Here is a 13,865-nt window from a genome sequence, read left to right as displayed (position 1 = left end):
ACTTCCTCTGCGCTTGACGAGCACACGACTATACCGCTAAAGAAGTGGATACAATTAATTAGTCTAGTTGATCCAGAAAATGATTCTGAGACGATCGGTAGAGTAAAAGGTGTGCGCATCTTCTGCATATTACAAACCTATGCCTGGAATTTGATATGCTCAGGGTACACAGAAAGCAATTTGTTACTGTGACATGTCAGTATAGCAAAACAAAAATTCCTTTACTTCTCAACTATTTTGCAGTTTATCTAAGCATTCATTTCTCTCTCGTGTTAAAAAGAATGTTTGAAACATTTTTTGCTTATCTTTGTAAGTTTTCCAAAAAAAAAAAAAAAAAAGAAAGAAATAATGCTTTTTGGCTGAGGCATTATTCGCCATAACTACGTACAAATTGTTGTAAAGTATGAGCAAAGAAAAATGATGATAATTTGACAGTTGAACTCATTAAATAATCACTTTGCACTTTTGTGTTACGTCTGTTGATGAATGCATTTATTTGCTCTGACTACTTTTGTGCGCTGCACGCACACACGTATTCCAAATGTTGTTATTACAATGTGTAACAATTAAAAATCATGAAAACATTGTTACATAATTACTGTTCGCCAAAACAGAAAAGGAAAGAAAAAAAAGAAACACAGGCTCAGTGTAATTGAAATTATTGTTGTTCTCTTTCATTTTGTTGTTGTTACTATTATTATTGTTCTCGTTTTATTACAACAACTGAAAAACTGAGAAGTGTTTTATTTCATTTTGCATAAGCATAACAACAGAGCAGTCGTGTAGTTATAACTCATTAGGCTAATGTAAAACTAACAAAACAGAAAAACACATTAAACAAGCACAAGAGATACACAATTATTTGCGCGCACATACAAACACACACACACACACACACGCACACATGCACACACAACATACTTACATCGATACGCAGATAGAAATGCAGATGATTATGAAAACAAAAAGGGTAAATATTCAAACAAATGGAATGAATATTAAAGCGCGTAGAAGTGTAAGAACGCTCGATGTATATATATATATATATATATGCTGCTGCGATAGGTAAGGCGGCAAGTAATAGCAATGACATGTAAATACATCTAAGGAAAAAGTGTTTACTCAGTCACTAACATAGTGTGATTTTGAGTTTTGAACAAGCAACAATTGACTGTTAAAATAATGATTTCACAATTTTACGGTAATTGCACTTATATCCATGGAGAATACACACACATTTATCAGTTGCCTTCCATAAAGATTTACGGATTATACACATTATATGTATGTATTCTGCACAAGTAAATCTTGTGCATCCGTTCTTGTTAAGAAAACTGAGAGCAAATAGTTAAACATTCTTTAAAAGAAGTCGTAGCGTTTAAGCACTTCCCGAGAATAAAGGTATATCGATTATATCATATCGTTTGTTATCCATTTAGAATTGAATTATATCTCATGTAACATATATATGTTTGTAATCGGTGTAAAATTCTTTGTCGTAAAATTATCTGTCTGTTTAGGCTTACCTTGCCCTCCCAATGTACTTTTATCTATTCATCTGTCTATCCGTCCATCGGTGTTACCTATCTGCCTATATATATATCCGTGTCTCCGTTCTTTAGCTTGTCTGTCCATTCACTTTGGTCAATCCTAAACTGAAATAAATATAATGAATTAAAATAAAGAAGAAAGTCTAATGCATTTACCTTTAGGTATTTCTATTGCAATTATTATAACGGACATATGTCGGAGTTGCTGGGTATTCGGGATTCGATAAAAGCGAGTGCAAGTTCTTTTACTTAATTTTTTTTTTTTTACTATGTTGACATTTAACTACGGGGAAGGTAATCTTTACTTGCATACAATTAAAGTGTCAATTTACTCAGAAGTTAAAAATCCCTGAGGTGTTAAGATAACATAGGTCGAGGTTTTTTTTTCTTTTTTTTTAAATACATTGAATAGAACGTGAGAAAATGTAGGCTTCATTTTACGCGTACACAGCACACCTGAAAGTATGCAAGGGAATATGTAAAAAAGTAAGACTTTTTTTTTTTTATGAAAATTTTTTTATTTTTTTAATTTCTAACACAAAAGTAAATGTCTTTAATAAACAAAAAAAAGTCAAAATGTCCAATGGATACCGTAAAAGAGATTTTAATATATGAAAGGTATATTAAAAAAAAAAAAAAAAAAAAAAAAAAAAAATGATAGCATCCAGGCCAACTAGACATTATAGCGATTATATGCCATGAAAGCGATAATAGCAACGTTTATGGATTTGTTCTTATATCTTTCACTAATGGCAACGATGATGCCAGCTATGATGTTGATCTACTGCGGTTTACATTCACAGATTGACCAACGTGACGCAAGGATGCCAGAAAAGGAAACGTCAGCAAGCAAAAAAAAGCATTAATTATAAAATTTTCATGAAATATGGGAAATTTCGTGTACATTGCAAACACACACATATATGCTGGCTTTTGCCTATGACATGCGAAATAAATGTTACAATTTCATTAATATATTCATATACCAACATATATAAAACTAATATAAAATGTACACGCATATACGAATATCATATCATTGAATTTTTAACTCTGTAGAGTAAAGAATTTATGAATTAATTACCTACACTGACATATTCATCTGCATGTATGTTCGTATATGAAAGGGTGGTCATGTAGAAGGGAGACCTTGAGTTTTTTTTAAATTTTTATGCAATGTGCTCCGCAAATGAATTGGCAGAACTTTATGAAAAATGTAATGGACGGATACGAGAAAATATTTGTAATATTTTTTGTTAATTTGGATTATTTATCATACAAAATTCTGAATCGGAGGCACATTTTTCATTTGCGTTTTTTTTTATTTATTTTCACTTGGCTCAAATTCCAAACATAATTTGGTTTTTTTTTTTTTTTTAGAGATCTGAAACTCATCTCCATCTGATAGATGGAGAATCGCACAAGTTCTCTTCCAGCTGCAGCTCTTCAAAGAAACATAGAAATAATGTATACATTCGTTTCTCGAGTATATCCAATTTGCTTTATTCACATTCGTATCCCCATTTTTTTTTTTTTTTTTTTTTTTTTTGCGTATGACTAATCATTCAGGAGATATACCATATTCATGTCACGCGGTGGCGATCAGAAAGAAATGAGGAAATACAAAGAGACAGAGATGTTTGGCCGCAGTCTAATCAGCAAGTGTAGGTGCTTAACCGGTAAGTATTATGACTTTACCGATTGAGCAAAGTAAACCTTATACCGCATTTGACATTTGAACTTGCGAAAGACTTTGTGTTTGTCCAGCTGTCACAAATCTGTCTACAGAGATACAAGTATTTAGCAGGATCACTCACGATCAATCGATATAAATTGCCGACAGATTTGCAAGTTAAGAATAAAAGTGGCCACTATATAATATATATAGTTAAAAAAAATTTTAAAAAATATTTCTTTTTTTCATTTCATTTTCTCTTTTATCCTAAGCAGATAAGTGGCCATGTGGAATTGTAACTATTCGTCTTTACTTTTGAAGTGAAATGTAATATTAAAGCAAACTGAAATATTAATATATACAATTATGGGTTAAATGATGATACATGTGTTTTTCTGTTTTGAAGTGCGGCTATCCTCTGAGTAGAGCAACAACAGTGGTTAATATTTGCATTTTGGATAGCAGTTTAAATATCCATAAACTTAAATATACAAAAAGTGAAGTCTCTGGTTCATGATTTCAAAGTCCTAAATATTTTTGATGGTATGTGTTCTACAAGTAATGTATTCCATTTTAATTCTTGTGACATTTGGACTCTTAAGCTACGGAGAGGTTAATTAATTCTGCACTGACCCCATACTTTGTGGATAGCTTAGGATAGCGTTTTTTTTTTTTTTGAAATAATTACCAACGAATAGAAGAGTATACAAAAATATAGCTTAAGTGGAATATAAGGACCCTCTTGTTTTTTTTTGTTGCAAATAAAAAAACTTAAAGATTGATATTAAATAATCCACCCGCCACCGCTTTCTTTGCCTATAAATATCATAAGTCGTTTCTTTGCCCGCTGTAGTCTCCCGTTCGTTTACTATACGCTTATTGCCCATCTATTGTCCGTCTTCTATCTTACTCCAGACATAACGATCTAATAACCGCTCGTCTATAGGTCCCTTTGTTTTTAAGCTTGTCGCAATGAACTTGAACTGATACCTGGAGCCTAAAGTTAAATCAGTCTGTTTGTTGTAGTTGACAGAAAGCCTCGTCGTGCCATTCCCCATTTTCTACGTATTCGGTTATAAGGAGTATCCGCTACTTCACTTCAACGGAAGTTTATAGTAGAAGTAGGAGAAATGAGAAGCAAAGCCGAAACAATCTCGACAAGCCGGCTAATCGATATGTATGCAAGTATATTTATTATACCGCCAAACCTTTCAGATCTTCTGTTACGTTGCTGATAATCAATCATCGCAAAAATCTAAGTAACAAATAAATTTATATCAGCATAAAATAAATGTGCGTTCATTTCACTTTCTATTGTAAACCCAGGGGCGAAAATCGTTTTTCTTAATCGAAAATGTGTCCCCTTTATGTAGAGCAACATTGTTATGACCTTCCGCCCGTTTCGGTTATTATTTATTTTAAATGATTGAAACAATTATTACGAAATGTTTGATATTGGTTTTGCTTTTTAGCTACGGCGAACGGAGCTATAATTGATTGAAATTGCATAAAAATCATTTGTAAATATATTTTCGATATCTTCTTCACACTCTTATTCGAAAAATGCAGCGAATGAACAGCAGACGATTCAGCATGTCAAATTATAAAGTTTAAAACGAGCGCGATGTTCTTTTTCCGACCCATAATAAAACCACCAGAGATTGGTTTTGGTTGCAGTTTTTTTTCTCCTTTATTTTTTCTTTATATTTCTTTTTAATAATTTTATTTAAATCCATTATTTATTTCAATTTTTTGCATGTTAGACTTTCCGCACGTTTTTTCTTTCCTCTCTTTCAATATTTTTGCGTGTTAAACGCCCGCCACGTCGTAATTCGCCCATTTCTTATATCGATGCTTAACAATTTCGTAAAATGTTTCTAGGGCTTCGAATCAATGCAATTTTCAGTACCTATACGCGGATGTTGTAAACGAAATAATGAATTGAAAAAACGATAAAATACAAAAGTACGTTGTTACGTAAATTGTCCCCTGGCGATCTCTCCTTTCTATCGGAATCATTCTGAGTTTCAGTTCGCATCAATCAATTATGATTTTTTCAATAACGCAAGTTTTATTTGCGATTGTTAGGAGATCTATCCATAAATGAATGATATACAGCTTTAATGCTTCCTTAGCTTCGAATATCAATATGCGGCTCTCTCGACTCAAATGACTTTTTCTTCTGGAAATATTTTGTTTATATATAACTTTTTACAAGCAAGTTGCCAATGCTAGTTTTAATTCGAAATTTTCGCGTAAAACTCTTTTCGCGGGAACTGTGGTTGATCTCTTCGCCAGTCGTCAGTTGTATGCGGCTGCTTCACTTTCCCACGTCGCACGCTAAAGCATCATGAATCTGTATTTAATTTTTAGCATTGAATGATTTTCGTTTGCCTGAAAGTCGAATAGTTATCAAGCGGACTCATATTATCAAAAGCGTGATTTTCGTAGCAGTGTTATAGTGTGCGTAATGCGTTTTTACACTTAACGATTGTGATTAAATAAAGAAATATTTCTTTCTGGATTCCTTATCATTGGCTTTCTCTTTTATTATTTGAGCATTGAATACAGTTCGAGTTATCGAGAAATATTTTTTTTAGTAAAGTTATGCATATTTTTTTTACCTGCTAATCAAAACGATATAGAGTAGAGTGTTGCAATACGATTTTTAAGTACCACTCCATAGCTTGAATTGTTCGTATGTAAGTTCAATTGTTTATTTTTTATTATATTTATAAGGTTCGGTATCGTTAAAAGCGGCGGGAATAAATATTCGGTATTGTTATTGTTGTAAATCTCTTTTTCATTTGTCAACCACAGCCAACAGCAATTGTTGTTGTTTATTGCCCCTGTTGTTGTCGTCATCGTGGAATATTTTATATTATTTCACGATTTTTCCCCATTCTATTTTAAACGTCAAATTTTGACATTTACTTAATAACATTGGAAAAAGCATGCAAATAATAAAAGTGCGACGCATGTATAACTAAAAACCTGGTTGAATTATTATTTATTTGCAGATTGTGAAGGTTGAACAATTGTAACTTGTAACCGTCAACAGTTATGCAAGCATGGGCATGTAACGCGGGAATAAAATTCAAGGCGAATCACAAAATTTGTTTTTGTTGTAACAGTAACTTGTTTAACAATGAGTTATAGTAAATCCTTGTTTATGTATTATGCATGTTTGTGTTTGCGCTTACATGTATAGATTTGAGTGAACCGACTAGATTTATGTATGCATATATATATATATATAGGTGCTAGAGATTTATGAATATACAATATTCAGGTGTTTATGGTATATGGTTTAGTTCAGTTTTGAATATGACCCAGTTTTTTTGCTTCACTCATAAGGGGACTGAGAAGAGAGTGTGTGGGATAATTCACACAACTGCAGACCATAAATAGTGTCTCTTTAAATTGACATTTATTTGCAAATTGTTGTCATAGTTGTAAAATTTGTGGTAGTAGTAGTAGTAGTAGTAGTTGTAGTAGTAGTAGTTGTAGTAGCACTAATTGCAGTAGTAGTATTAGTAGTAGTAGTAGTAGTAGTAGTAGTAGTGGTAGTGGCAGTTGCAGTAGTTGCTGGCATTGGTAATGTAAACAACAAAGCACAATGAACGTTAACAACAACAGCAGTAACAGCAACAAATGCTCAAAATCAAATTCACTTTCATGCTTATAACAAGTTTATACCCAATACGGTTATAACACCTGGAAATTGAGGATGAGAGCGCGTAACACCTTCCCATTACATTTATGTATTCTGCGCACACACATATATATATATATATATATATATATATGTATATATACGCAATATAAAACTCAAAGACTGGGAAGTTTACGCATATAAAGCATGTCTAACCGAACTGTTTTACATATCTATTGGGAATTGTAACGTTTATTATGTAAATATATGCTACAGCAGAGCAGGTTTTGCTTTCGCTGTATTAATCTATGTATTCCGAACAGAAAATGTATTTATTTCTAACCTTGCTCTGATCTTTTCTCCATAAATGCAGATATTTATGTGTTTGCTTATGCTCACGACATGTATAATTTTATATAAAAAAAAAAGTTCGTATAATATAAAAAAGTTTTGTTGTTGTTATAAAGTATCCTTGGTGTATTAACTAACACACATATATGTACATACGTGATGTAAATGTTTATGTCAAAGTTTAAAAGTAGGGAAAAATATATACGACTAGACGCTACGACTAACAGCTACGTTGTTGAGCAATTCACTAAATGTTATCTTCGCACAGTGATGCTTTGAAACATTTCTTGCCTCTTACTTGATTGATAAATAAGAACGAGAAGATAGGTTCAGCTATTTTCAGGCATAAAAAATCCTTTCAGATTTACAAACCCATCCATAATGTGTTTGAAACCAAGTCGCACCGATTTGATGGGGCATCAAAATATATGCTGGGAGCGGCAGGTGTTGTCAAGCTTGAACCAATGCTATTTAGACTAATAGTAAGAGGCTAGTATTCGAAACTATCTATGCAGGTTAAGAAGAAGAAACTGATTTTCTTTCGACGCAGAAGGAAATGTAATCCTAAGTAGATAGTAAAAAGAATAAACACTTCATATTCTTATTGCACCTATAAAGACCCTATTGACTGTTACAAAGCCAATGATAAAAATTGCATACTTCAAACGATTAGATTGCTAGTAAAGTAAACTTTCTCTGAATGCGCTTTTTTGACAGCTGCACATGTACGTATATACAAGTTAGAAAGTTAATTGTGTATTAATAATAAATCTTATATAAGAGGAAACACATTTTAATACAAATACAAATTTTTAAATATTTCATTTCTAAGAGTCACAAGAGCGTAATCACAATCACAGCAAAGTCTATAAACACTATACCCTTTAACACGGTATTTGTAAAGCAATCTTTCGATACAACATGGTACGCATTTTTTTGATTTATATATATGTAGTTTAAATAAAAAAATAAAAAAGTTTCATATAATACGGTTTCCATATAACGCGGTATAAATTAATTGTGTTAAGCAGGATACGCCTGCATCATGGCTAAGGAGAGTTGATCCCGGAGAAGATCGAAGGTTATTTACTTTATATCGCATTATAATTATATTTATTTTTACGTTTATATTTGCATGTATATTTATATACCTATATACATATATTTTTTCTTTATAAAACATTTTGTCTTGCTGCTTAGTATGCAATGACGTGCACCGCAAAACAACAATAATATGTTTTCTACTTAAAAGAAAAAGAAAACTTTTTCAATTTTCTTAAGGAAACAGTGAATGTTTTTTAAAAAGATCGCGCAATAATCTTGGAAAATTATGTTAAATAAGTAAGAAGAAGAACTATATTAATCTTAGGATTTAAATATTATATAAGCATAGCCTTTATTACAGTTTGATTTGAAAGACTTGGTTGAGACAACTTTTATACGTATTGTCTGAAAAGCACCCGCCACAAAAAGTCAGGGAATGTTTTTGTGCACCAAAATTTCGTTCATTTTTGTTTGTATTTGTTGTATTTGTTTTTAAAAGCAATGGGACCTACACAGATTAAAGAGTCGGACTACGGGGCAATTATTTCTACTGAGAAAGTTTGGTTACTTAAATTGATATGTAGCCATATCATCTTGGGTGATGGTAACCGTTCGTGAGGCCAAGCAATACAATCGCTGACAAAACACCGTTCGACTTCACCAAATGATGCTGGACGACCGTCATGTTGAGGTTGGATAAATAGAAAACACTACGAATATGTCCAAAGAATGTGTTTGTCACGAGTTGAATCAAGATTTGCGCGCTCTTCTCGCTTTGCTCAAATTGGAACAAAATCATCCATTTACAAGCCGATTTCTACAATGCTAATATTGACGGAATGAGAGCTCGATTTGCTGCCTGGTGAACGAGGCATTCAATTCTTCGCATCTCGCCCGAGGCGACAATTGTCGTTTGTGGCAAATAACAAAAGAATGTTCCAGGGAAAACTGTTTAGATGAAGTGATGAGATTATTGTGGAGACTAAAGCACGCTTTGAGGATTTATGAGCTGATTGTAACACACTTGAAGACAGTTACGTTGATAATCAAAATTGAATTTTGCAAAAAAACTAAAATATTTTTTCTTGCTTTTAAGACATCCCTCTTATGAAAAGATTGGGTTAAGCTGAGAATTACTTCACTTAGATTTTGCTTGAAATATGTAATATTTAAATTTTTAGTATTCTCTGTGAACAAGCAGTGACACAATTGATCTATGAAACCCAATTAAGAACGTAGGCCATAAAATTTAAATATATAAATATGTCTCTGAATACCAGAGATTGAAACAACAAATGCATGAAAGGGAATTGTCTAAAATGGTTAAGTCACCGTCGTATTTCAAATCATTAGTACGTAAGCTTTGTTACATATTTTCGAGTGTCATCTACAAATTGACAAAAATGCTATGCTGCGTTTTGGATAGGAAGATAAAGGTAAATGGAATGGAAAATAACTTTTTATATGTTAACCATAAAGTTTTATTAGTTGAAAAGAGGAGAGAAGAAATAGAACAAGAAAAAAAAAAAAAAAGAAAAGTTATTTTTGAAAAAAAAGAGGAAGAGATCGAATGCAGGTGAAGAATAATAAATTCTTTCATAAAGAATTTTGATTCGTGACTTGTAAATCAACACTCAATAAGTCCGTAGGATCATGTATAGATGTAATATGGTACATATGCAATTTAGGTTTCCCATTGTTTTGTAGAAACAAAAGTAGCGTGATTGAAGCGTGTGCAAGTTTTAATTTTGATATATTTCGTTTGAAGATCGGTACGATATAAATATCATATGGTTTTGTTAATAGTGGATCGAATAGCCGGTATAACCGTCATTGTTCTTATCGACTGCTTCGATTCTTCTGGGCTTGTATGAAATTAATTAATGGGACGCTACAATCTTCCAAATTTCATTGGAAGCTGCTCTAGATACCTTGAGGGGATCCCGCTTTAGTAAAATTATTATGCGATTATCAGTAGCAAGGGAAGTTTTTTTTTTTACTCCACGTCTCTCATAACCTTTTTTTGGGCTTTAGCGAATTTTGTGACGTAGTTGTCTGAGCGACTTAGTGATGCGGCAATAAATTTGTACATTTCCCACTGATTTCGAAACTGCCGAACTAGCCGTTTTTCTTCTTCGCTACAATGATGTGATCGACCCACCTAATAATATGATAAAAATTAATTCACACCACACTTCCTTTTCAAAAAATGCGAATCACCTTTGAAATCCACTTTAATAGAAAAAAGTCACAAAACACTTTACGTTGCACAACTTTAAAGAGAGTGTCCAAACGAAAAAGCTATCAACATAACTTCCTCTAATTCACGTGGGATTCCCGGATTTAGTTTCAAACAATCTCGCCACATATAGAAGTGTTATATGGGCTTTTTGGAAGCCATCTTCCACAATTTCTGTGATACTCACAGCTAGTTTTCTTTCCATCTGGGTATACATAGCAGTGCAGTGTACAGAGTTGTCTGAAATTATCTTCTCAACAATTTTTTTTTTAAAACCTCAGGGATTTTATCTAAATATTTTATTTTCAAAACTCAAAGTTTCAATTTATTTTAGTCGCCTAAAGGATTTGTTCACGAATATCACCAAAATTTATACAAATACACTCTAGTGTAGAATTTTTAATTTACGTAATCGTCTATAAAAGTGCTAATGTTTGCGTTTGATGGCTTATTAAAGATTGCATTAAGTATCGTATACCACTGATAGTATTCTGCTGCCTTCTATTAACATACGAGTATAACGAAACGTCACATTTTTTCGTATGTTCAAAAAATATTAAATATTTCGTTCATGTCGGAAACTATGCGAATTGGCTCCTTTTATACCAAGCATTGCGAAAGTAGCAGCAAACTTTTTCTGCATAAAAATGTAAACTAAATTATAAATTAAGTTAACAACAACAAGCAGGAAAATATCATATTCGGTCGCCGCAGAATTTTTATACCCATCACCGTGATCCTAAAAAAAAAAAACAAGTACATTTTAAAGTTCTATAATATAGAGTGGGCGCGGCTGGTATTTTTGAGCATATTCTTCATTTTCGCTAACGAGGGTATATTTACCACCCAGTTGCGCAGACAGAAAGATAGGCAGATTTAGGTGCATTTCAAATTTGAAACTGGCCAAGAATTTGTATACTTTATGGGGATTTTGAAGCTTGTTTTTACGCCCTATAAAGGTATTCGAAAAAAATGAAATCACTCTACACTGTAATATTAGGTAGGCGTGATCAACGTTATCTACTTTTCTGCAGGCGCTACAGCATCGTCCACAGAATATACGTTCAAAGTACACCTATTTGCTATACTTTTCAATTTTTCATTCCTATTGCAAAACAGAGGTGTTGTCCGTTTACGTGGCGTCCTGGGCGTGTCTTTCGATAGATTTGATCAATTTTCGATGTCAACCTGCTTGTAAGAACTTTAAATATATCTGCCAAATTTGATGTCGATAGCTTCATTTATGCGGCCAGGAGAATGTTTACAACAGATATTATACGGAGGGACAGACACAGACAGACAGATGAACATACTTAAATCGATTTAGAATAAGATGCTAATCAAGAATGTATATACTTTGTGGGACCACTTCCTTTTTTCTCAGTAAATAGCGATGACATCGGCAGTTTCAACACATAGCTGATTAGGTGGATCTATCCTACACTGTATATTCCTTTGAGTGACTACTCGACAGACGTCTGCAGCCAAACAAGTTGCATTCTGCTATTCGCTGCTGAGAGACACCTTAGACAAGGACTTGAAAAGTGACACAAAAGTTTAACATTTCTGTTCTCTTTGGAGAAATTCTTATAGCATGAAATGGTTCCAAAACTCCTTTTTATTTAAAAGAAGTGTCTTTACGCATGTCGTTATCGTTATGGGAATCAACAAATATATCTTCTTTTTTTTTTTCTTTCCATCAATATTTAACAAGGTCCATAATTATCTTCTGCTGCTCCAATTATATTTTGATGCACATTCATATTTTGATGTCGAAATTCTGTTAAATAATATCGAAAAATTTTCAATTTGAATAAACCTTTGCACTTCTCTCCAATTTATTATGAGTTCACATATTTCGCTGTTTATAATTACAGAAAATAATTTGAAACGCTTTGATTCTTTCGAATGATTTACGGAATGCTTTTCTATTCGCAGCTTATTTTCACATCGCAACAGTTTCCGATTATAATTACGAAATTTTGTAAATAAAAAAGAAATGTTGTTTGATGAAAAAATATATATATTTTTTTTTGCTTTTATGAAATTAAATTTAAAAATCATTGAAATCGTTAAATGCAACAAGGCATTATCGCACAAAGGACGAGCAACTACTACCTAAATCGAGGATATTCTTTTTAATTGATTTCGTGCAACACAAGTAAAAACATTCTAGTAAGGTATGGCCCGCCTTTAAATACTCTACATCGCCCTATATTTATTCATAGAACGACTTTTCAAAATAACGCTTTATATGGAAAGCGATGGAAAGGCGGTCCGATCCAAACTATTTGCAATAGTTTGTCTTTGTCAGTTCGTCTTTGGGCCAATACACGTTAGTATGCCAAATTCAATCAAAATATCTCAAAGCTCTTAGCTTGCGTATTGAACACAAAAAAAAAGAAACCGAAAAGATGAACACAAAAAAAAGCCAGACCGATAGAGAAACAAGCTTAAATCGCTTCAAAAATTGATTCCGATTCTGAATTCAGAAAATGTCTCTGAGTCGATCGATAATAAAAAGTGTATCTATCTCAAGCTCTTGTGGGTCTTGCATAAATTCGCACAAACTGAATACGCCCTTGACCTTGAATTATTCTTTATTATAAAGAAAAACCATGTGAAAACATTTTAATGGGGCTAGGTCGATTGTTAAATACGCTACACCACATTGTCTAACACAATTCTTAGTTTTGCCATAGAACATAAAAATATTAAAACTTTGACTTTTTTTGCCCTTTTAACTATCCATTTTCTTGAAAATGCTTGTATAGGGTGGAATTCAAAAGCATTGGCTGAAATGGTCCAAACTTGATACCGTTAGTTTCTTTTTAACTTAAGTTACTACTGTGATCTAATTTTCATCATAAACCAAAATCAAAATTACACACTCTTATCATATTAACTGCAGTTTTCGTTACACGGGAGGGGGTTCAAAAAATTGCCCCGCCAGTCCAAAGTTTTCACATAAATCATAGAATGCAAAACTATTATTACTTAGCGGCTTTTGTCGAGAAATTTTGAAAATTGCAACTTTTTAAATATGATGACATTTCAAAATAGGCTTTATATGGGGAGAGTTAGAAAAAGTGGGCCAATGAAAACCATTCTCAATACCGTTCGTCTTTGGGTCAAAGCTCATCAGTGCATCAAATATTATCGAAATATCTCAGAAATTGCTAGCTGTAGCTTGATTACAAAATTACATGGACAGACATCAGACGGACGGACAGACAGGCTTAGACCCACTCAGAAAACGATTCTGATAAAAAGTGGGTCTCTCTTAAGCTTCTGTATGTTACATACTTTCGCATACGCTGTACCATAGGCAGTGCATTGTATAGTGACAAC

General features: G+C 32.8%; 1 protein-coding gene and 1 long non-coding RNA gene across 8 annotated transcripts in view; one reads left to right on the top strand and one right to left on the bottom strand.

The window, feature by feature from the left end:
- Positions 1–13,865, bottom strand: part of LOC119634189 (neuronal acetylcholine receptor subunit alpha-7) — a 293,482-nt gene that overhangs the window by 104,696 nt on the left and 174,921 nt on the right. The gene's annotated exons all lie outside the window — the stretch shown is intronic.
- LOC119634193 overlaps positions 1–13,865 on the top strand; it is a 223,050-nt gene that overhangs the window by 126,406 nt on the left and 82,779 nt on the right. The window contains exons 2-3 of the long non-coding RNA XR_005246932.1: positions 2,933–3,017; positions 3,120–3,229. This is a non-coding gene — a long non-coding RNA (uncharacterized LOC119634193). The remainder of the gene's footprint in view (positions 1–2,932; positions 3,018–3,119; positions 3,230–13,865) is intronic.

This window comes from Glossina fuscipes, unplaced genomic scaffold (genome assembly GCF_014805625.2).
Source record: "Glossina fuscipes isolate IAEA_lab_2018 unplaced genomic scaffold, Yale_Gfus_2 2, whole genome shotgun sequence".
In the NCBI taxonomy this organism is placed as follows: domain Eukaryota; kingdom Metazoa; phylum Arthropoda; class Insecta; order Diptera; family Glossinidae; genus Glossina; species Glossina fuscipes.
This window is presented reverse-complemented; position numbering and strand designations above follow the sequence as displayed.